At 42.7% G+C, this 21,326-nt stretch overlaps 1 long non-coding RNA gene across 1 annotated transcript; it reads right to left on the reverse strand.

Annotated features, from left to right (window-relative positions):
• Window positions 1–757: 757 nt before the first annotated feature.
• On the reverse strand, window positions 758–2,974 carry LOC310759296. The gene is made up of 2 exons (XR_014546304.1): window positions 2,896–2,974; window positions 758–1,610 (listed from the first exon to the last, which is right to left on the reverse strand). It is a non-coding gene; the product is annotated as an uncharacterized lncRNA (long non-coding RNA).
• Window positions 2,975–21,326: the final 18,352 nt, after the last annotated feature.

Here is a 21,326-nt window from a genome sequence, read left to right on the forward strand (position 1 = left end):
GGAGCTCATCCCGTCATGGGGATTTGAAGTGCCGACCTTCTGATCGGCAAATCCTAGGCTCTGTGGTTTAACCCACAGCACCACCCGTGCCCCTCAAAAAGAGCATACTGTTGCCTAAAAGGTAGATCACCAGCTTTGCATGCAGAAGATCCCAAGTTCAATCCTTGGTTTCTCCAGTTCAGGGCAGGAAAAGACTCATTCAAATCTGAAACTCCAGAAAGCCAATGTGGACAATATTGAGCCGGACAGACCAATGGTCTGACTCAGTATAAGGCAACATCCTATATCCTTGTCCTTTCTTTTTTTAAAAAAAAAAAAAGAGTGACCCAGTTCCAATGAATGACAAGTAACTGAACCAGCTTTCTGAGGGATAACACCCCACAGGTCTGTAATGAATTATTGTAAAGGGTTTCTCTGACAGCTGTAACCTGAATAAACAGAAAGCAAGATGAAATATGCTGCCTCTCTGCTAGATTTATTGCACATCATTCCTGGTTCTGTCCTAGTTGCCTTTCTTCCCATGGAAACTGAACTGAGAACTGGGGCAGTGAAAGAGTTAAGCATATCTGTCTTGCCAGGAGATCGAAGAACATCTTGCCCTCGGGCAGGTGTGTCCTCCTTTCAACCTTCTATAGCACTACATAACAATATTTACCAGGACCCCTGAAAAGCAAATTCACCTTGTGGTATTAGTAAAATTAACACAAGGAAATACAATGACCACCTGGTGTCAAAAAAGGAAAAGATCTTTGCTACCTTTTCACTTCTTCATTAAGGGTTTTATTTTATTTTGCTTCACTGAAGACAAACAGAAATGTACTGTTGCTGTAGATGTTTCTTTTAACAAGACAAGCCGAGTCGGTCTCAGTAATGGGATGCAGCGCAGGAATAGAGCACTTATTATAAAAGTTGTGTCAAGTATTTGTTTTAAGCCATTCATCTCAATTGCTGCATCTTTCCTCCGAGTTCTGCACTGACTATATTAAAGACATGTAGCTACTCCATTGATCTCAGTTCCCGCCTGTTAGTTCTCACCTCTGTAGAAAATACACAGGAGCACCTGCTCACATTTCTGCAATGCAGCCTGCAAGCTGCAAGGAAACACACAATCCAAGTGATCCCATAGCTGCCATCTTCTAACCTTTTGCGCGTTGAAATCTTGAGCATCTCTATTAAAACAAACAAACATTATGGCAACAGCAGGTTTTCTTCTTCTCCCAGTTTGGGAAGGAGGAATATTCTATTGTTCCTTTCCATACATTGAGTAAATCCCTCTATGAAACAGCACAATAGCTATAACTGAAGTTCAGAAACGGTCGTCTTTGTTTCTTTTTCATAATGGCTTAGGGGCAAAAGACTGGTTGGTTCCTAGACAAGCTGTGGAGCGGAAGATATAGACAGTAATTCATACTTCTTCTCGATACACTTCCATGTCTCCTCCAAAATCTGGAGATGCTAGGATCGGTCCAGGTATAACCTTCACGCATTGCTTCCCTGACTATTTCCTTCCTCTCCCACATAGGCTTTAAGTAAGTTAAGGCAACACCTCACAACATTGTTTCTGGTGTGTCCTCCACTGTTCAACAAGAGAATGAGCAGCCTGATATAACCTAGAGAAGGAAAGAGAGGACACATTTGTTCAAGGGCAAACTCATGTTCAAGGGGAAACCCAGCCAGATGGGTGGGGTATAAATAATAAATTGTTGTTGTTGTTGTTGTTAAAGCTATTGTGAAGACAGAGGCATCAAGCTCCTTTAACTATCCCGATTACCTCAGGAGACTGTAGTAATGCACCATACTTTGCTAGCTATTGGTGTTAGTATTGTTGTTTAAGAAACACAACAAGCAGAGAACACACAGGTGGGAAGATGAGTGAACAGTGGTGGTATGGAGAGTAAAAGAAGTCAAATTCAAGTGCTTTGTCAAGTGCTTGGTTTTCTTAAGAGAGGGGTGGCAATTCCATTTATTAAATGCTTAATTTGATGTTTGGGGAGAGCAAAGGATTCTTGACAATTTAATGACTTGTAAGTGTTCCCATAGTCTCCTAATTAGTTCCCATTTAGTTGATGTGCTGTTCTGCTTCCAGGTTTTAGCATACAAAATTCTTGCAAGAGTAATTATGTACAGTACCTGTGTTGGGAATTGCCTGATGGCTGTAACACCTTCTATGTAGTTCAAAAGAGATAGTAATGGCTTGGTGGCCATGTTTACTTGGAAGACTTCTTCAATAATGGTTGTTTATTTATTTAGATGTACAGTCATACCTTGGTTTTCAAATAGCTTAGGTCTGGAACGTTTTGGCTCCCGAATGCCACAACCTGGAAGTGCGTGTTCCGGTTTGCAAACTATTTTTGGAAGCCGAACATTTGATGGAGCTTCTGCAGCTTCTGATTGGATCAACTTCCAAGGTACAACTGTATAGCCTACCTTTCACCCTAAGGGCTTGAGGGTTGTTGGTTGCATATCGTTTCAAAATTAAAACTGTTAAATTTAAAGCATTACTACAATACATCAGGGTGGGACAGTCAATGTCTGCAGCATCATCTCCAAAGGTCTGGACACAGGTGTCTTCACTTGTTGATGTGAAATGTACAGCCATTACCCAATATTTCTTTGCTTTCAAACAGCTCGAACAAATGTGGAGGCAGAGACCTGTGTTTATTTTCTTGACAAAGCCCACATTTACTGCACCCCCGGCCTTTCTGATCACCCTGCTCTTCTACAGACACCAATGTCATTAAACTGCCATTTTAAGAGAGTTCTGCTTTTAAGTTATTGCAACGGTAAAGTCTCAACCTTTCCTAAACAACTCTCTCACCTCTTTCCATACTCCCTTCTGTATATCGCCATTTCACTTTATATTTATTACTCTGAGTAACAAAGCAGAAATCTTACGTTCTTATAGCAAAAGCTTTCGGCCTCTGCCTTCATCAACTGCCTTGATAAAAATGATGCCGTCTCCAAGGTGGCAGTTCTAGAGCTTTGGAGATGGAACGCTTCCTCAAAACTCTATAACTTCCACCTTGGAGACAGCATCATTTTTATCAGAGCAAGTGATGAAGGCAGTATCAGGCAGAATCCAAAACTGCAAGGCTGTAACAGTTCTGTTAGTCACTGTAACATATATATGTTTTAGTGGTTAACTGCATCCTACCAGAATCCAGAACAAACTTGTCTTTAGTTAATCCTTTTCAAGCTTAGGAGGATAGTGACTGGAGACAAGGAAGTCTTGCCTAGTACCAGCTAATATCTTTCTGGTGTCAGGCAAGCACCTTTTTACTTTCTCAGGCCTTTTCAAATCTTGGTTAATCTAGTTTGATGTTGCTGTTGTGACATTGATTTGTTTCAGCATATTTGTGTCAGAGTGGGTGGTGCTGTGAGTTAAATCACAGATCCTAGGACTTGCCGATCAGGTCGGCGGTTCGAATCCCAGCGATGGGGTGAGCTCCTGTTGCTCGGTCCCTGCTCCTGCCAACCTAGCAGTTTGAAAGCACGTTGAAGTGCAAGTAGATAAATAGGTACCGCTCCAGCGGGAAGGTAAACGGCATTTCTGTGCGCTGCTCTGGTTCTCCAGAAGCGGCTTAGTCATGCTGGCCACATGACCCGGAAGCTGTACGCCGGCTCCCTTGGCCAATAAAGCGAGATGAGCGCCGCAACCCCAGAGTCGGCCACGACTGGACCTAATGGTCAGGGGTCCCTTTACCTTTATCATCCCATATGCTGCCTAAACTCATTCTGGGGGTTCCCTCTGTGGGATAACCAGCCTCATATAACCAACATGCAAAAGTCCAATTAGTGCATGAAGGGGTAATACCATAGAGTAAGCTGTCCTGCCAGGCTTAGCTATGTCGGCTTCCCCTCACCTTGGGAGGAACTAGGTAATCAAGTCTATTGTTCTCTCTCAGTCTACCTGAGAATCTCAGCATGCAAAGAGGTTTCAGCTGGTTGCTCTAGCTCAGACTGCATGGCTCTCGCAAGCCACTCTTGAGTTCCTGTACCAATAATTTAGGAACTTTCACCGCTGTAACTAAGCCAAGTTCTACTGCCTGTGCAACTTTCTGAAGCACGTGAATCTGACCTTTGGTGTTTTTCTATGCTAGGGGAAATGGCATATTTTAAAGGTCTAACAGCCTATATTTCAACATTTTACTTTGCTGCATATTTTGTGATTTTAATTATCTGCTGGGGTTCTTTCACCAAAGAGTACTCGCTCCAAACTTGGATATCGGCATCCAAGAATTCTTCTTTTATACCTATTTTTTCCCCTTGAACCCCCAACACTCCAGAGTAGATTTGGGAACAGCACAGGGTACACTCAGAACAGAAAGGGGGAAATCCTGTTAGCATAACACTAATCCTTCCACTACCACAACTATTTAGTTGAATAGCATCTCTTACGTTTATTGTCCTGCCATTTCCTTTTTTATTGTGGATTTTGATGGTTGATTTGATTGGTTTTTATACCTTGCCAGCTGCCCTGGGAGCAGTAATGCCGCAGGGCAGAGGAAAAGATCTTCCAGATAAATAAAATAAAAATAGCCTTGGCCCCAAGACAGCAATTCTTGGCTTCTACTGTTGGTTGAATTCCATGGCCCATGGCAGATTCGTTCTGGAGTTTTGGAACACAGGAGGGTCAGCAACATGGAACTTTATCATAAATACCATCATCACCATTATCACTATTTCAATTTATGTACTGCCCTTTAGCAAAAGATCTCAGGGCAGTGTACAACACTGGAAACACGTTAAAAAACATCAATGATAAAAACATAGTAAAAACATATTAAATAACATACTGACAGACAGCCTAATAGTAAAATAATCATAATAATAACAGTCCTCTCCCACACACTTTTACATGCCATAGATTATTTAATAGTCATAGGCCTGGGTAAAGAGGAACATTTTTGCCTGGCGTCTAAAGACCAGTAATGATGGCACCAGGTGATCCTCTCTGGGGAAAGCATTCCACAATAGGGGAATCACCACAGAAAAGGCCCACTCTCCAAACCCTCCAAACTTCTCTGGGATGAGGGACATAGAGAAGGGCCTCAGATGGCAAGCTCAGGGTTTGGGTCAGTTTGTATAATAATAATAATAATAATAATAATAATAATAATAATAATAATATTTATACCCCGCCCATCTGGCTGGGTTTCCCCAGCCACTCTGGGTGGCTTCCAACAAAGTATTAAATTACAGTAGTCTGTTAAACATTAAAAGCTTCCCTAAAGAGGGCTGCCTTCAGATGTCTTCTAAAAGTCTGGTAGTTTTTTCCCCTCTTTGACATCTGGTGGGAGGGCGTTCCACAGGGCGGGTGTCACTACTGAGAAGGCCCTCTGCCTGGTTCCCTGTAACTTGGCTTCTCTCAGTGAGGGAACCGCCAGACGACCCTCGGCGCTAGACCTCAGTGTCTGGGCTGAACGATGGGGGTGGAGACGCTCCTTCAGGCATACTGGACCAAGGCCATTTAGGGCTTTAAAGATCAGCACCAACACTTTGAATTGTGCTCGGAAACATACTGGGAGCCAATGTAGGTCTCGGCTCCCAGTCACCAGTCTAGCTGCCGCATTCTGGATTAGTTGTAGTTTCCGGGTCACCTTCAAAGGTAGCCCCACGCAGAGCGCATTGCAGTAGTCCAAATTTGGGGAGAGGCGGTCCTTAAGGTATTAATAAAAGAACTCTTCCATGTCAAATAAAAATGGGCTAAATCCAATGCTCTGTCAGCTGAGTTCTGCTTACCCAAAGGGACTTTTGATTCCTCTCCTCCTTCTACACACACCCCAGATTTGCTCTGGAGGGTCGGCCAATATCCCAGAGCTGATTTCAAGGTTGTACGCTGAGTTGGAGGGGACAGGAGACAAGAGAGGAAGTTCCACTGCATGCATGGAAGTCTATTGCATGGGCCGAGTTGTAACACTGAATACATCCCAATGTGTTGACAGCCTGCTTAATGTTCATGGCGCAATCCGTTTGGATGCTACAAAATGTATCTAAAAGCTCCAGCATCAGATGTGCGTTGGGAACAAGCAGGACCTACTCCATACTAGTTTTACCACATCAGCTGGCAAATATTCATCCCCATACAACTCTTGAGGAGGATTGAGGGGGCGGGAAGAAACCTGGAGCATAAGCCAATAAAATCCAAATTTCTGTTCGTCAGAGCTGCAATTATACAGGCCTGCTTCAGAGAAACCAGTGAAATGAATGCAAATTTGCACAAACTTGTCTACGTTGTGAATCTTTTTCCTGATGCAGTGTTTTTGTTTTTGAATATTTAGAAGAGAAGTAACTGCAGAAAGAGATGAGCAACTGAGGAACAGATGCCCCTCTATAGATCACTTGGAACATGGCTGGAGGCCATGGCAGTATTAAGACATATGGTGGAAGACATATAGCCTCAAGTATGCAGATGTTTCGCTTGGGAGTACCAAAGTCTTTCACAGATTCTGACTGGACATCTTCAAACCCCTCTGCAAACATGAAGTTTGGCTATTCTTTCTTTCTTTCATCTGTGAATGAAAGCATCTACTGGGCCATTATCAAACCATTTTAGACAGTTAAATAGATTTAACAGGAAAGTGGTTTTATAAGCGATGTGTGATTTAATTCACATGAGGCGCTCTCCTAAAAACACTGCACTAGAGACAATCATTGTTGAAATAAATATAGCCATGAACAATAGAAATATAAGGCTTGAGGCTTATGAACATCACCTCTTCACACCTCAAAATAATTTCCAAAGGGTAGCCTCAGGCTGCATATACACCATGCATTTAAAGCATGTTTAAAGTGTATTTCCCCTGCCTGAGAATCCTGGGAAGTGTAGTTTGCTGAGGGTGCTGGGAATTGTAGTTCTGTGATCAGTAAACTGCAGTTCCCATTATTATTGGGACACCAAACTGGGAGGGATAGCTAATGCCACAGAAGACATAATCAGGATTTGAGGTGAACTGGGCGAAAACTAACAAAATGAATTTCGCCACCACTGATCTAGGGGTTTTAGTAGAATACAAGGTTAACATGAGTCAACAGTGTGATTCAGCAACACACACAAAAAGCTAGTCCCAATGCTATTCTAGGCTGCATCAACAGAAGTATAGAGTCCAGATCAAGGGAAATGATAGTACCACTCTATTCTGCCTGGGTCAGACCACACCTGGAATACTGTGTCCAGTTCTGGGCATCACAATTTAAGAAGGATATTGACAAGTTGGACTGTGTACAGAGGAGGGCAACCAAGATGATCAAGAGTCTGGAAACTAAGCCTTATGAGGAATGGTTGAGGGAGTTGGGTATGTTTAGCCTGGATAAGAGGAAGATGGAGCAAGCTTGTTTTCATCCACTCCAGAAGGTAGGACTCAAACCAGTGGCTTCAAGTTAGAAGAAAGGAGGTTCAGACTAAATATCAGGAAGAACTTTCTGACAGTGAGAGCTGTACAACTGTGGAACAGACTCCCTCAGAAGGTGGCGGACTCTCTTTTCTTGGAGGTTTTCAGCAGATATTGGATGGCCATCTGTCACAGGTGCTTTTGGCTGGATCTACACTGACCTGTTTAACGTTATTAGAATATTAGATATAGCATTCCAAAACTTCACAGGGCATACTTGGGGGGGGGAGTGTTTCTTACCTCTTTTTTTCTTCAAAACACCTAACTCCCTACTGTTTTAAAACATAAATAAATGAGCAGCCTTATTCCTTTTCTAGCTCATTCTTAATTCCCCAGCAACAAAAGGTGAATGAGGATTTTGTAGTGTGGATAATATTCAAGGCTTCTTTTTGTTTAATTGGCCCTCCCAGGCATGCGCCAAGAGAAATAGATATACTGTAATTTGGAGGTAGCCGTTACTTGTATTTGAAATAATAGAAAAGTGTCCCAAACACCAGCCTAATATTGAAGGTTACTAAATGTTGTGAACCACCCTGAGATCTATGGATGAAGGGCGGGATACAAATTTAATGAATAATAATTAAATATTAATCATAAAGCTCTGTAATACATAGACTGCTATATAGCTCAGTTCTGTATTAAGCATTTTCTTTGGACTTCTTTCATTTGTAATCTGCCCAGAAAAAAATGAAAACAATGTCAAAATGATCCAGGCTGAGTTGCCACTCAGAGACAAACCACTTTATTAGCTGGGGTAAATGTTATCAGTTGGTTAACTCATAATTTGATAAAGCTTGCTTCCAATGACTTGAGCTCCACCCCAGTGATATGAAAGTACAGTTTTTGAATCTGCTCAGTGATCTCTCTTCCATATTTCTTCTATGCTGTGACGTCTAGTGCCCGTTTGGATTGGTAGAGTGGTTGGCAAGGAAGCCGACAGAAGATGCAGTCCCATCCAATGACAGGCAGAGCCAACGAAGTCTACTTGCTCCTCCATCCTCCTCCCTGCTGACCACTACAAGGGCTGGATGGAGACTGAGGAGGAAGATACTGATTTCCGGGGCTAACCCCTGGAATGGATGGACGCTTCCATTTTCCTTTGCTCAGCTTCTGCTCAGTCTTAATACGAGTGGTGGCTGGTGTCAATTCTGCCTGTTAGGGCAGAAGGCAGGGAGACTGACAGTAGTGGGAGCCAGAGCTAATGATTGATGCTAAGTAAAAAGGCATTATCCCCTTAACAACGCTGTGGGATAGGTTATGCTCAGAGATTGTGACTCACCCAACGGCATCCCACTCATACTCCGATGCTCTAACCATGCCAACATATTTACTCTCTCTGTGCAAGCAAGATGTCATTTGATCACTGCAACGGCAGAGCAAATTTGTAGCCAATTGTCTGCACCTTTGGTCACACATTACTATGATCAAAGAGTGAGTGCAGGATTTTACTTTCCACACTGGTGGCAGGTGGTGCCCGAACTGAGAGAAGTCCCACGGCTATAGTCGTATCTCATATATACCCTTGTGTTCCTCCATCAAGTAAATGTCAGAGTTCTGAGCATGTGCATTGGGATAGACCTTTCTATGGTGTTGCTTGTTTGTTTATATTTAATGCTTAGTGTTCCAGAATACTGACCTTGCTGGAGTTTAGGAGATGAGAAGGGGAGCTACGTGTCTGCCTGAGGCCCTGAGCTATGGAGAACCTGGTTATCGTGACAACATCTTGTCTGCAGATAATGATTGTTGTCATGGTCAATACTTTGACACAGTCCTGGCATCTCTACCTGCCATATCTCTCCTCTGAACTGAGCTTGCAAACTGACAGCTTGCACCAGTCAAAGAGAAGTGGATTAGAACAGGCATCTTCCAGATCACACCTACCAGCTTCCAACCTCTGTACACAGATGCTGGGATGATGTTTGTCCACATGTCACAGAAATGGTAATATTGAAGAGTCATGCCAGATCTTTCACAAAAGTCAGATTTTATTTTTATTTTTTTGCAGTATAAGGTAAAGCATTTTTTGTGTGTAGATCATTCTGGAATACAAGTGAAATCATAATCATGCTGTGTGGAAACATGCCCAAAATTCTATTTTTTTAAAAAAAACCCACAACCCTTTTAAAAGTGTTTTCTACTGACTGCAAACCATAAATCTTTTCAAGTAAATTTATTTGTTAGGTTGCTAGCTTTTTAATTTTAAAATCCATTCATTTTGACTACAGAGTCTAGGCAAAACTTGAGATATAAACTCAGCCAGGCTTCCTTCACATTTGGATGACACTTTCAGAATTACTGAGAGACTCCATCTGTTCCTGTTTCAGTTTGGGTCTGCTGAGACTTGAAAGACCTCATGTGTGTCAATCAGCTACAAAATATATTTACACATAAAGTTGCTGTCTCCTAGAAATTAGTTGAAAGGGAGGATGGGAGCTCTCTCCTCTGTCTCAAGCACGATGCTTGTTTGATAGGAGATATTGGCGACCTAACAAGGTAAGGTTGGAGGGTAAACTATATCAATCATGTAAATGTATTCTAAAAGAAATGCAGTCTGAAACTTTTTTTTTAAGTAAGAGAAAATAATGAAATAAAATTCATTATTCAGATGTGCCCTAGACTTGATTTAACAGGGAAGCTACTGTAAATTGCAAGATAAATCTTAGCAGCATGATGTTAATTTAAGTGTATAGGATATTCCTGAGTTTGAACTTACAGGGGCTGCAATCTAAAGCCCTTCCATGCCTCCCTCAGATGAGGCACACAGAAAACTGCAAGGCCTGATCCGATTCTTGGGTATAGATGTGGCCCTCGATGGATTGGGGTCCTGAGCCACAAAAGGCTTTATGGGTGAAAACCAGCACTGGCTTGAGCCCAGAAACTAATAGGTAGCCAGTGCAATCATGTGCAGAACTGACATTTCCATGCACACCTTTGAATCTTATATATAAAAAAAGTATGCAGTTTGGTACTTCCCCTCAACCTTTCTAGTCATCATTATTAACTGGAATAAATGAAAACTGACTCTGAAGGCTGTAACCAGGGAAGCTCAATGTATGTCCCAGTGGCTTAATTTCATCCACTTAAAGCCCCAACCAGGCTGAGTAATTACAGCACCTGGGAACATCTTTGGTCCCGCAGTTGTACCCCCAAGGCACAATTCTCATAACCTGATTCTATTGGTGCTTACTCAGAAGTGAGTCTCACTGAGTTTACTCCCAAGTGAGTATGCATAGGATTATAGCCTGAGTGTGCTGCAGAAATCTTATCTGGCGGCAGGCTGTCTATACCCATTTGTAATGCATTGGCGTCAATACACTGCACAGGGATTGGACAGACCATTCATTTGACATCAGCAATGAAGACTGCTCTAGTTGGACCACTTATGCTGCGCCAATGGCTGGCAGTCTACTATGTCAATCATGCTGCTTTGTTCGCAAACAAGGCACTGGCATTTCCTGTTATTCTTTGAAATATTGCCACTTAAATTGGATTTCTTTCTTTTCTTGTGATGGTATAAAGCTCATCAGTACCAGGCAGTAAGCACATTCAGACTTGACCCTGTAAAGAGCACAGAGATAAAGGGTTTTTGAGTTGCCCTTCTGTATTTAGAACAGATGCCAAGAAACGTTTGCATGGGGCCGCTAAACTAAATGGCACCAGCGTCTCATTGCAACTTCTGACAATCTCATTAATTTGCTCCCAGAGGCAGTTCATTGCAAACATCACAAGGAAAACAGGCCAAATCCCTCTGCTGTTATACCAGGGAATAGTAAGCAATATAACTATGAAGGAAATTAAATTCCTTTACCTGATCTAGCCTTTCTGGATAGTGGAGCATTGTGGTGGTGAAGAATCATTTCGGAATACAACACTCTTTTTATCTCTTCCTGTATCCCCTTTGTACCTGGATTTTCACAGACCCAGGCTCACAATTTGTTAAAAGAGCATGACTATGCAGTCCGTGAAGTGTGCAATAAACCATCCCTTGTTCCCTCCCGATTTTAATTTGTTTTGCAACTTACCAGTGAAGCAAAGACAATCAAGAGCTTTGGCCTTTCCTGTTTTCAGCAAAGATGCTGTTTTGAACAAGCTGATCCTTCAGGGCAAATTATCAGCAAGGTGCAAAGGGATTTAAGGATGCTAAGCTAAACAAGGCCTAGGTCTTAAAAACCTTCCATGAGCAATTTGATGGAAACATGCTCATCATGAATAGCATTGCTGAACTTCTCTCCAACAGGATACAGACTACTGTACACAAACAGATAACACTTAGTGAATGCTGATTTTTAAAAACTGAATATTTATTTTGTCTTTACCAAAAGAAAAGTTTAATTTGGTACATTTGATACAAATATAAAGATGTATCATTTGTCAAGTGATAGACTTCCACAGGTGTGCCACAGGGTGGAATAATTTGCAAGCACCTAATATAAATAAATATTTTCTAGTTGGTTTCAGAATGTGGTGCTTAAAATTTCATTTATGAATCGCTTCTCACAAGGCATCCCAAAGTGATTTACAATACAATAAAAACATGTGCAGAGGAATTGTGTATAAAAAAACAGCTAAACATTAGCATGTATAAAAACAGCCACTCTGTATCCATATCTATTTATAAAAAATCAATACATAATTGAATCCCTTTAATAATTTCCGGTGGATGGTAGCTTCTTGACAGTGTTTGTGCATCTCATTTTGCATACAGGAATTCCAGGACAAAGGTTGCTACTTATAGAGAGGCCTCTGTAGCAACTGTAAGAACTGAAGCCATTTGAGAACTTTGCCCGGGAAAACAAGAAATTGCAAATTGCAAGGCCATTCTTCAAGAAACAGAAACAATACTGAGCCTGCTATAAGATAGAAAGAAGAAGAGTTTGTGCTTGAAAGCTTCCAGAAACTGCCTGCTTCTCCTGCTTCTTGTTCATGCAGATTGGAAATGGGGCTGAGCTGTAGATCACTGTTTTGGCACGTACTACAGCATCTTAAAAAGCAGAGACATCACCTTGCCAACAAAGGTCCGTATAGTTAAAGCTATGGTTTTCCCAGTAGTGATGTATGGAAGTGAGAGCTGGACCATAAAGAAGGCTGATCGCCGAAGGTTTGATGCTTTTGAATTATGGTGCTGGAGGAGACTCTTGAGAGTCCCATGGACTGCAAGAAGATCAAACCTATCCATTCTTAAGGAAATCGGTCCTGAGTGCTCACTGGAAGGACAGATCGTGAAGCTGAGGCTCCAATACTTTGGCCACCTCATGAGAAGAGAAGACTCCCTGGAAAAGACCCTGATGTTGGGAAAGATGGAGGGCACAAGGAGAAGGGGACGACAGAGGATGAGATGGTTGGATAGTGTTCTCAAAGCTACCAGCATGAGTTTGACCAAACTGCGGGAGGCAGTGGAAGACAGAAGTGCCTGGCGTGCTCTAGTCCATGGGGTCACGAAGAGTTGGACACGACTAAACAACTAAACAACAACAACACAAGTATGATGATGATGATGATGATCGTACATTAAAAACCAAACATCTCTATGCCAAAATAAAGCTGAGCCCATTCCAGATATAATTGTGGTGATACCAAAAATGGGCCATCAAAGTCAAAGAGTTTCAGCTGAATGGCAGCGGTGGAAATAACTACAGTGGAACCTCGACTTACGTACGGCTCTACTTACGTACGATTCCAGTTACGACCTTCAGTAGGTGCTTCGACTTAGGAACTTTCCTCTAGATACGAACAGAGGCCTTGCCAGCAGCCCGGAGCTTGCCCGGCCAGCTGCGGAGCAGCGCTGAGGCCTCTGCTGCCGAGGAGAGGGCCCCCATCCCACCCCCAAAGCTGTGGAAGAGGTGCTGCCTGCAAGAAGCACAGCAGGGCGCACTGCAGCCCCAAACCCCACTGAGGAACCAACCTGAGGAAGTCCAGAGAATAACCTGGCCTGGCAAGAAAAAAAAGTGACCCTGGCCAAAGTGAATCAGCTCTTTACTGACCCTTGCCCCACCCCCAGCTTGTAGCCAGGTAAGCCCGCCCACCCTCAGTGCATGTAAGAAAAGGAAAATGTTAATTTTTTTTATCTACAATACTGTCTTATTTATTTTATAGTACAGTACATTGTATATTGCCTTCATTTTATGGATCTATGGTCTCGTTAGACAGTAAAATCTGTGTTAAATGGCTGTTTTAGGGGGTGTTTTTCATCGTCTAGAACAGATCAATTCACTTTTCCATTACTTTCTATGGAAAAGTGTGCCTCTACTTATGTATGTTTCTAGTTATGACCAGACCTCCAGAACAGATTATGGTTGTAAGTAGAGGTTCCACCGTATTTCTTTTCATTCCCATCTTGAACGTGCTTAGGAGTTTGTCATTCTAGCTTATGTCAGAACTATAGTAGCTATTTTCCTCTTTCCCTTTTTTGACTGTTGATCATTTCCCTCTTCTGCTGCTCCATCCCTGGTGCATTAGGTGGGCACCAGTGTCTCTGCACTTTGACTTCAGTCAGCCTTGTTCTTATGAGACTCTCTCTGGTCAGTTCAGAGGACACTTTCCTTATTCATAACTTTCTCTAGTTCTCAGTCTTGAAATAGAGGGTTGCTCCCATCTAGTCTACAGTGCTGGTTAGCGGACCTTCTCCCCTGCTACCTGCCTCTTCTCCGGTGGCTTCGGTATCTTTCGAGTATCTTATTTCTCTCCCTATTGCTACAGCCAGAGCAACCCACTTCTTTTAAACATCTGCATTGGCCCTGTCTCATTCTTAGTCATCTTAAACTGCAACGGCCTTCTTAGTCGCATTTCTTTCCCCTTTATTCTATCCTTACACCGTACTCTAGGTAAGTTCATCTGATTCAGCCCCTTTCCTCCTCCTCACACGCCTAATGCCTTCTGCCATGCTGCTCCCTTGCTTAGAACAACTTCTCTGACACTCATAAAGCAAGTTCTCTTCCATCCTGAAATCTCTCTGGCTGTCATGAGCCCTGAATCCAGGAGCAATCAAGACATGAAGCCTGAGGATGCAGAGGCACCACCAGCTAAGGAACTACCATATTTTTTGCTCTATAAGATGCACCAGACCATAAGACGCACCTAGTTTTTGGAGGAGGAAAACAAGAAAAAAAATATTCTGACTCTCAGAAGCCAGAACAGCAAGAGGGATCGCTGCGCAGTGAAGCAGCAATCACTCTTGCTGTTCTGGCTTCTGTGATAGCTGCGCAGCCTGCATTCGCTCCATAAGACGCACACACATTTTCCCTTACTTTTTAGGAGGGAAAAAGTGAGTCTTATAGAGCAAAAAATACGGTATATCGTGTTCAGGGCTCCAAGCTGACTCCTGGAGATCAGGAGACCACTGCGCCTACAGCTCTCAGATAGGAGCTCCCAGATGAACCTCCCAGACCACCAGGTCTTGTAGTGCCAGAGCCTGGACCTCCATGGTGCCTTGAACTGAGCCTGAGGAACCAGATGTCTCCCATCATGCACCACTGGTCCAGTAGCATTGGGAAAGCACCAGGAGGGGGGAGGCTATGGAATGAAGGAATACATGCTCTTACTTTGCTGCCTTACTAAAGTTTAATTCCATTGAATAGAGACTTTTATACAAACAAGTGGAGGGGTCATGCTGAATCCTGCAGGGGAAATACTTGATGACCTCTGAGTTCCTTCCAGCCTCATAATTTTATTCAGGAGCAGAGGGAGGAGAAAGAAAAAAGGGAACTGACCTGTGCTGCTGTTCTCATATCATAGGAACTGCAATTCAGTGAGCCTGCTAATTCAAGCTGCTAGGAAGCTCCCATGTCCTAGATACAGCATGATACATTTCCTTCTCTTTGAATGCATGCAAGAACACCTTACCTTTCAGCATGAGTTCTTCTGCTCTGGGAGGCAAAAACCTGCCACAGAGTAAAACAGAAAACGTAAGCTCTCGTATAATAAGATCTTATTTCCAATGCTTTTAGTGCCTTAATTTTATGCACAGGGCAGCAATACACGGAAACTGCTGTAGCGACATTAAACATTAAGGATCGAATTCCTGAACAAGGTTCAGATGATTAGCACTGTCTGTATCATCACCTTTATGAAGCTTCTTCTGAGCTTCCAAAATTGCAATGGGTGCCTGTACAGAGCTCCCAGGTGGAGGGACTTCTGTTGATATACAATCAGGAAAGGTGGGGTGTAAATGTAATAATAGATTCAGCAATTCCATCCACTCTCCACAAGTCCATAAGTCCACTGGTGGCCACCACAGCAAATGCCTCTTAACCACCAAGCATCTGAGTAGGAACTTTGTGAAAAGGGCACTGCAGATACACACAGATGTCCTTTTCAGTTGTTTACATATTCTTACTGTTGGTACATCATTCATTGTGCTAATTAATTGCACTAAAATTAGAAGTATAATGAAAGGGTGAAGAATTCTTCTGGGCTTCTCAATCAGAAGAACAATTAACTCTGCTCTGCCATGTTTGAGAAATGGAAAAGCAACAGAAAAGCCTAAGGGTCTTTGACTTTTTCACATAGACTGCATTACATGGAATTTTTCCAGGCCTTAGCCTAGAAATTAAGCAATGCTCATAGGCTGCCCACTCCCTCACACTTGCCACGGATGCAAACTGTGATTGCCGGAACAAAACTAGATACAAGCGCCAAAGCAAATTGAAGGAACCCACATCAGACATCAGTTTCCTAATGGGCATTATTTTGGCCTGTCTCCAATGCCATCAGCTGCCCCCTCAACCATTATCACTTAATGTCTTGTCTGGATTCAGTTTCAGTGTATTTGTTTGTATCCATTTGACCACAGCAATCAGACACTGGGCAACACCAATCTCACAACCTCTGAGCAATCTCTCTCAGTGGCTTTGATTGTTGTTGGCATCTGTCTGCCTTGATAGACAATGGAGTGTGCCTCCGGGGTGAAGTCAAACCACTGCATTAGCAGCACAAGAGCAACCTCCTGGGCAGTGTGGAGGTCCTGGGCTGCCCAGACAAGAAGACCCCTCTCTCAGCCTCGCTGATGTGGTCCAAAGGAAAGCAGAGCAATGCGTTTGGCACCAACTTGGCTGCAGGAGTTGCCAGAAGGTGGTTCCATCCAACTGTCTTAGGGACTCCACTCGTTTACTCCATCAGTAAATGTGGTATCAATAAAAGCCAGCCCATTCTGACAGTTATCTCCTGTTAACTCACTCGGAACCTATTACATTGTAGAGAAGGGGAACAGATTACCTAATCTGAACTTTACTGAAACCTGTGGGAAGATTCTTATTAAGGCCAGTAGTCAAACCAAGCATACTTTTCTGCTAACATGTACACTAACAAATAGGAAACTGGCTGATCCTATTAGCTAACTGTAGCCCTAAAGGAAGCCTTGGCATTTATTCTCCATCTCCTCCCATCATTCTGCATCATGAAAGGTCTTCACATCTTGCCGACTCAAGTGCCTTGGTTACTAGATTTCATTTTGGAGCGGAAAGGAATGAAATGTGTGTCAGTTGACCGAGAAAGGATTCACGCCTTAATCAATGCTGTTCAGATGTGGACAAGTCGTGGTCAAGGCTTCCTGCTCACTAGAGATTTATGTGATGGGATAGATTAAGCTGGAAATTGCCTTCTCGGGGCTTTTAAACACAAAGGTATGACACATGAATAAAGGCACACTGAAAATGTCTGTTTCAGAAAGCTCTTTGCAGTCTGTGTCCATGCGGGTTGGAATATATTAAGATGTCATGCTGATGGAAATGTTCTAAACCCCAACATGTGGTTGTCAGGTAGAAATTGCAGCAGGAATACGAATATGCCACAAATGATCAAGAAATCTGCTTCAGGGAGACCTTCAGAAAACAGAAGACTGCCTCTGCTGTTTCCACATTCTCTTCTCTCTCCAAAATGGATAATGGTTTTAAGGGTCCAGTCGGCTCTCTTGTAAAGGATCGTAGTCTTCTATAGGGGCCCGCTGCAGTCCTGATGTGTTTCTTGTCATTCCAGACACACCTTATCTCTGCCTTAAAGCGGAGCAAATGATTGAATTGTTAGGTTTCTTCCAGACAGCTGGACCGGCCTCAAAATGAAAGATCACAATCGCATTCATATGCACAGCTTGCACTATTGCTCTTCAGCATACTGTTTATTGGATCTCTGGTGTCATAAACATATTGCTTTACTGTCTTGAGTAGAACATCGCACGGGGGGCGGCGGGGGGGCACTTGAAACTCCCAAATAGAACGTCCTTCCCTGCTCAGCAGCTCCTCAAACACAATTTCTCCTCAAGGTCTTTTACATTATTTTCCCCTGAGTGGACTCTGAAACAAGTATGGCTCACAAGAAAATGGCTGTGGGGAAGACTTATGCTGGCAGGAGAGAATATGTGGGCATGAGAGAGGCGAACGCATGAATCCAAACTCACGTCTGTCAAGGTGGCATGTAATTTGGCCCTTAACGATCACCATTATGAATAAATGTGAGGTGGTGATGTACCACTAGTTCACCAAGAGATCTTTGAAATCAGAATTTTGTCACAACAGTGGAAGGAATAACTCTATTCAATTGGCCATGGTGGCTCAGTTGTAGTCATAATGTCTATTCAGACAAAGGGTCATAGCTCCATGGTAGAGCATCTGTTTTGCATGCGGAAAAGCCCAGGTTTAATCCCTGGCATCTCCAGGGGGAGATGGCAGGGATAGGGATGAACACTGCTTGAAACCCTGGACAGCAGCTGCCAGTCATTGTAGACCAGACTGAGCCAAATGGGCCAATGGTCTGGTTCTGCACAAGGGCATTGCATAAGGGCTAGTGGCTTCACTAACATTTCCTTGCTTCCCTTTCTCATTTTCAGTCCAATAACTACAGTGGTACCTCGGGTTACATACGTTTCGGGTTACATAGGCTTCAGGTTACAGACTCCGCTAACCCAGAAACAGTATCTCAGGTTAAGAACTTTGCTTCAGGATGAGAACAGAAATCGTGCTCCGGTGGCGCGGTGGCAGCAGGAGGCCCCATTAGCTAAAGTGGTGCTTCAGGTTAAGAACAGTTTCAGGTTAAGAACGGACCTCCGGAACGAATTTAGCACTTAACCTGAGGTACCACTGTATTTGAGTCAGTCCAATAACTATTTTAAGACAAAACAGATGGGGGGGGAGGAAAATAATAGCACACTAGAGGTCTTTGCAGCAAGTTGGGGATGAAAAACAAATACAGTGGTACCTCGGAAGACGAATGCCTCGCAAGACGAAAAACGCGCAAGACGAAAGAGTTTTCCGTTTTTTGAGTCGTTCCGCAAGACGAATTTCCCTATGGGCTTGCTTCGCAAGACGAAACGTCTTGCGAGTTCTTGCGAGTTTGTTTCCTTTTTCTTAATGCCGCTAAGCCATTAATAGCCGCTAAGCTGCTAAGCCGTTAATAGCCGCTAAGCCGCTAAGCCGCTAATAGCCGCTAAGCCGCTAATAGCCGCTAAGCCGCTAATAGCCGTGCTTCGCAAGACGAAAAAACCGCAAGACGAAGAGACTCCCGGAACGGATTAATTTCGTCTTGCGAGGCACCACTGTATGCCATTAATTCTGTACCGCTCAATCAATTTCCTTCTGAAATTGCAAAGCATTGTCACAATGGTTTTCCTTTCTCCTCCCCTGCATGTCTCAGAGAACAATGAAAAGTGGTGTGTGCGCGCGCAGAAATGGAGTCCTGTTTATGCATAAAATACCTGACCCAATGAAGGAAATGGTGGAGCGGCCATGTGAAGCCCTTCCTATAATCTTGAAGCAAAAGGTCACCAGCCCACTTTAAATTCTTTAATTGCAATGCTTCAGCAGTCAGACATTTCTTTGGAAACACAGGGCGCGTTGCTTCCTTTATTGCAAATGGAGCCCTATGCTGTCTACTCAGAAGGAAGTCCCACTGTTTCAATGGAGCTTACTCCCAGGTCACTGGGAAAAGACTGGGCACCTTTATACTGCAATCCTAAGCGTTTTTTACTCGGAAGTAAGTTCCACTGAGTTTTCTTTGACAGGGACACGAGGCAGCTTACAGCTAATTTATTTATTTCATTCCATTTATCTGTGGAATGTGTAGTACATTATCCCTTCCCTCAAACATTTTTTTCTTTACAACAGTCCTGTGAGGTAGGTTCAGTGGAGAGGTTGGAGTTGGCTCGAGGTGACAGGTATACATGACGTCAAATGCAGAAGAGGCTTCTTGATGTGGAATAAAGGTAAAGGACCCCTGACAGTTAAGTCCAGTTGCGAACGACTCTGGGGTTGTGGCACTCATCTCGCTCTATAGGCCGAGGGAGCCAGCATTTGTCCGCAGACAGCTTCCCGGTCATGTGACCAGTATGACTAAACTGCTTCTGGTGAACCAGAGCAGCACATGGAAACACCGTTTTACCTTCCCGCCAGAGTGGTACCTATTTATCTACTTGAACTTTGACATGCTTTCGAACTGCTAGGTTGGCAGGAGCTGGGACCGAACAATGGCAGCTCACTCCGTCACGGGGATTCGAACCGCCGACCTTCTGATCGGCAAGTCCTAGGCTCTGTGGTTTAGACCTTTTTTAAAAAAATAATAATAATTTTTATTAATTTTTCAACACAAATATACAATCTTATCGAAATTTCCACAATTTTAGTTCTATTTGGACTTCCTTCAGCTTCTCTGACAATCATCCATATTTACCTCTCAATTACGCATTTCTTCTGTTTATATTGCCATTAAACTTCCCTCCCACTTCTATTTCTTTTTAACAATATATCTCAACTTTCACAGTGCTTCTTGAAACCCCACTAGCGTTGTTTGCACATCACATATTCTTTTCAGGTATTCAACAAATTTCCCCCATTCCTCGATGAACTTTTGGTCTCGAAGATATCTAATTTTCCCAGTTAGTCTGTCCAGTTCTGCATAGTCTGTCAGCTTCAGTCTCCATTCTTCTATCGTCGGTAATTCCTCTTGTTTTCATTTCTGGGCCAGAATAATTCTTGCTGCAGTAACTGCATATTGGAAAAGTTTACAGTCCTTTCTTCTTATTTCCTTTCCTGTAATCCCTAAAAGAAAGGTCTCTGGTTTCTTTACAAATGTATATTTTAACATCTTTTTCATTTCATTATATATCATCTCCCAGAAACTCTTCACTTTCTTACACTCCCACCACATGTGATAAAACGTTCCTTCTTTTTCCTTACATTTCCAACACTTATTACACGTCTTAAACATTTTTGCTAATTTTACCGGTGTGATATACCATCTGTAAAACATTTTGATAACATTTTCTTTTAATGCCGTACAAGCAGTGAATCTTAAGTTCTCCTTCCACAATTTTTCCCAATCCTCAAACTGTATATTGTAACCAAAATCTCTGGCCCATTGTACCATTACCGATTTAACTTCTTCATCTTTCATATTCCATTCCAACAATATTTTATACATTTTTGACAAAATTTTACAATCATTATTTATCACATCTATCTGAAACTTTGAGTCTTTTTCTGCATAACCGCTTTCTTTAATGTCTTTTTTAAACATTTCATTAACCTGAAAATAATGCAACCAATCATAAACATGTTCTCTGACTTGTTCATATGGCTTTAGTTTCCATTTTCCTCCTTGTTTGGTTATCAATTCACCATATGTAATCCAATTACCTCTCATATTTATTTTCTTTACACTCATAACCTCTAATGGAGACAACCAGTGTGGAACTCTTGGTTCTAATAGGTTTTTGTACCTATCCCATATTTCTATTAGTGAACTCCGGAATATGTGGTTCCCAAAGCCTTTATGAATTTTTTTCTTTTCACACCATAAATACGCATGCCATCCAAATCTGTTATCAAATCCTTCTAAATCTAGTAGCTCCTTATTCTCTAATTTTATCCATTCTTTCAACCAGCAAAGACATGCTGCTTCGTAGTATAGTTTCAAGTCCGGCAGGGCGAAGCCTCCTCTTTCCTTTACATCCGT

Source organism: Podarcis filfolensis (assembly GCF_964270895.1).
Source record: "Podarcis filfolensis genome assembly, chromosome: 3".
Taxonomy (NCBI): Eukaryota; Metazoa; Chordata; class Lepidosauria; order Squamata; family Lacertidae; genus Podarcis; species Podarcis filfolensis.